Source organism: Brassica rapa, chromosome A07 (genome assembly GCF_000309985.2).
Source record: "Brassica rapa cultivar Chiifu-401-42 chromosome A07, CAAS_Brap_v3.01, whole genome shotgun sequence".
Lineage (NCBI taxonomy): Eukaryota > Viridiplantae > Streptophyta > Magnoliopsida > Brassicales > Brassicaceae > Brassica > Brassica rapa.
In genome coordinates, this window is record NC_024801.2 from 2,531,815 (window position 1) to 2,535,589 (window position 3,775).

Sequence of the window (3,775 nt, forward strand, 5' to 3'; positions counted from 1 at the left end):
GGAGGAGTGACCAGAAGGTAATGGGGGAAATCCGGGCGGTTGAGGAAAGTTTGGGCTAGGAACCTTTTCTGCCTCAGACGGCTGATGCTCCTTTGTTTTTCTGGTTGGCGATGAGTCACTGAGCTCGCAAACTTCTTTACAAGTCGTTTGTGCCTGCAATATAAACGGGGCAACGATTATAATGGAGACATAGATTTGTAAGGCTAAGAGATCTATTGTCATAAACAGTACATTGAGTTCGTCCACAACCCTACGTACTGTCTTGTCTGGTGATGAATCACTAGCTTCGCCCTCGCCGTGATCCCTGTTTAGATCCTACAGCAATTAAAAGGAGTGAGTGAGTTAAGAAAGAATGGTGGTTATAAGCAGAGGATTCATAAAGTATCAGTGAATGAGCAAGTGTTCTTTACTTGTTCGTTCAAACGGCAGTTAGACCCTTTAAGAGTAGCAGTTGCAGCGAAAGCATTTGGGGTGGAGTAGTGTGTAGAGAAGCCAGCGGGCTTGTTTGGAGAGTGGTGGGTGTGTGGTGGTCAAAGCAGGTGGGTGGTAAAAAGTGGATTAGGGGAGATGGTGGGTGGGTTGTTGAGCAGCAGGTGTGGGTTTAAAAAGTGGTATTGGGAGTATAGAAAGGCTGAGGAGTCGTAGATAGGCGGAGCGGTATCAGGTTCGGGTAACGTAAGACCGTGAGAAGGCGGTGATTGGGATGCTGGTTTGTTAAGAGGGGTAGCATCAAACTGTGGCAAAGTCCCTATTGGGGCGTATTGTTGTGAAAGACTTCCTTGAGGGAAGGGAGCAGGTGGGAGAGGGGTTTTTTGAGAGGTGACCGCAGTGAAAAGTGGTGATAGTTCGTTAGATGTTTGTATGGTTGGAGAATTGGGCGAGGGAGATAGCGGGTGGAGGAGAGTTATGGGCAGATGAGGGTGGGTCTGATGTTGGGGTGGCAGGAATGTGGTTGGGTGGTTCGTGGTCAAGGGGGTCGACGACGAGGTGGGTAGATGAATGCTCTCCGTGTTTAGGAGAGTTGTGGTTATCAGCAGGCGATGGGTGGATATAGGTTTGATGGTTAGGAGACTGTTGGTCGACAACGAGAGGGTTAAAGGCCAGAGGGTTGTGGCTGGGAGATTTGTGGCTAGCAGAACTGTGAGTTGGTGATCTGTGGTCATGTGGTTGATGGCTAGGAGATTGGTGGTCAGTAGAGTGATGGCGGTTAAGTTGGTGGTCAGGTGAGTTGTGGTCAGTAGATAGGAGTTGGTTGGATCGTTGGCTATGAGAGGGGCTGAGGGGAGAGTGTGGACGGGAGAGGTGGACGGGGAGAGGATTTGTGGTCAGCAGAGTGGTTGTCAGCTGATAGGTGATTATTGAGAACGGGGTTGTTGAAATCAATGCGTCTAGAAGCACAATGCTGGGCCGGTATTGACTCAGAATAGGTGATCCAGAACCCAAAATGCCATCAGAGACCTGTTAATCAAATGAAAGGGTTACCTGATAGGTGATTATGAGAACGGGTTTTGTAATGGTTATGTATGTTGTTATGCAAGTAAAATGGGTTACCTGGTTGGTCTTACGCCTCTTAGAGTTGGGGGAATCATGATGATCATCACCTTGGAGATCATTAGACTGTGGTCGATGAGGTGCGCTCCTGCGACGATGCGTGACAACAAACTGTGGTAATAAAGAAGTGGCTCTGCTCCTTTTAAGTTGCCAGTGTAGCTTTTGTTTAAGACGCTCGTTGGATGCTCCCAACTTCGCAACTGTGGCTTCCAACCCGGTTATTCTGGCTACCATCAGGTGGTGGCATTGGCTTCCAAAGTAGAGATTCTAGCTTCTAACAACTCGGTGGAGGGGGGGTTGGAGTGGAGGATGCTTGCAAGCGGGTGCTGCGCCTATTTTCTGAAGGTACTGAAGTTTCTTTCCCCGCTTTGTGAGGTTTGATCGTGGACTCCATCCTTTTCCTCGGAACAGTGTGTTTCTTGTGGACGGGTTTTCAGGTATTGGAGTAAACGTGAAAACAGGCTCCGAGCAATCTCCTCCGGGCCACATAGCTTTAGAAAAACAGTGGTTGTTGGCTATCAGCTGCTCCATGTATGTCACCTTATCATCTGTCTTTTCGTTTGGCCATACCCCCCATCCAGGATGCGGTCCCCTGACTAGCGGTATAAGTGGTGTCACCCGCAGCTGCATGAGACAGAACACACAAAGTTATCGTTGTCAGTCAGCAAAGAAAGGCAAACAAATGGCGCTTGAGGAGCTATAAACTTACAGAGGAGTTAGCTTCTACTTCTAGAACTGCGTCTAGATCAATGGATGGATGGTTAGGTAGATTAGGCTCGGTAAGGTCCATTATTGTCTGGTCGTTAAAGGGAGCAGGGATCTTAGAGAGCAACATGGGTATGGCTCTGAAAGCGAGTAACTGCAATGCTAGAGGGAAGCCGGTGAGACGAAATGTTTCTTGTTTGAGCTTCAGAACAAGCATATCAACTGGGCTGTCTACGGGGTTGCCTTTCTCGAACTTAGGCGGTTTCATGCAACGCACAGTGTGTAGGAAAGATTCGCGCCCCAAGGGAATTCGAGGAAAGCATCTACATCATCCAGCATCTGAACGTACCTCAGCGTAGGGCGGTGAATCTGTTGGGAGGCGATCAAGACTCCATCGAGTATGATGATGAGAGCAAGCCGGATTCTCCTCCACTCATCCATTTGGTGGTCGTGCTCAAGCTCCTCAGCTAAGTCTGCAATGGTGATATTGTCGTACTTGCCTACTATCTTCTGCCACAACGGATCTTTGTGTGCGCCCTTCTGCTTGTTTGCATCCTTTCGGTTGTGGTCAGGTGCTTCGTACCCGTCGGGAAAGGAGCCACAATTAAGGCCCGGTAATGGTCTCAAACTCTTCGAGGCTGAATCTAAGAGGGTCTTTACCAAACACAGACCATAGCGTGTGTTCTTGGTTGCAGCGTAACTGACGAGAGAGAAGGCTGTGTATCAGCTTACAGGAAACTGGGCACTGACGAGTTGGGAGATCGAAAAGCTTTCCGAAGGAAGATTCCCTAATCTTTGCAAAACACTTCAGAACCGCGAAGGGCGTGGCGAACGAAAGCTAGAATGTTCGGCCTAGAGTAGATATTCAGACGATGACGGGGGAATCTGTCAGTGGCGAAAAGCCTCTCGGGGAGACGGGAATCACACGCGTTATCTGCAATTTAAAAAAAAAATTAAAATTTAAGGTTTGCTGTCTCCGACGGAATCAAAAAGAAAGTGAAATAATGGATCTAACCTTCCATTTGGAGTTGTTCGATGAAGCGGTTGCACGGCAAGTATCAAGAACTTCTGGGTCGAGAAACCTGAGGCGAGACGATGATTCTGCGAAATCGAAGCGACGAACTTCTGGATCGAGAAACCGGAGGCGAGACGATGATTCTGCGAACTTATGGGTAGAGAATTTCGGGGGGAGATAATCAGAAAGAAAAAAGACAAGATTAGGGTTCATCGGGTTCATCGGGTTCATCGGGAGAAAAGGATTAGGGTTCGTCGAGAGTGAGTTGTTTTACAAGAACCGTGAAAATGGAAAGAAGATAAAGTAAACGGATGGTTTGTAAAAAGTAAAAGGTAAGTATCGGTTTGGTCTCGTTTTGGTTAATTAGATTGGTCTCATTGAGTGGTTAACTAGATGTCTCTGGTCTGGTTGAGGGTTATATTAGTAAACTCTGCATAGAGAAAGTGTGCTGTATCATATTGTGTCTCTGAGTGATATTAATAAGACAACATGTGTCTCTGAGGG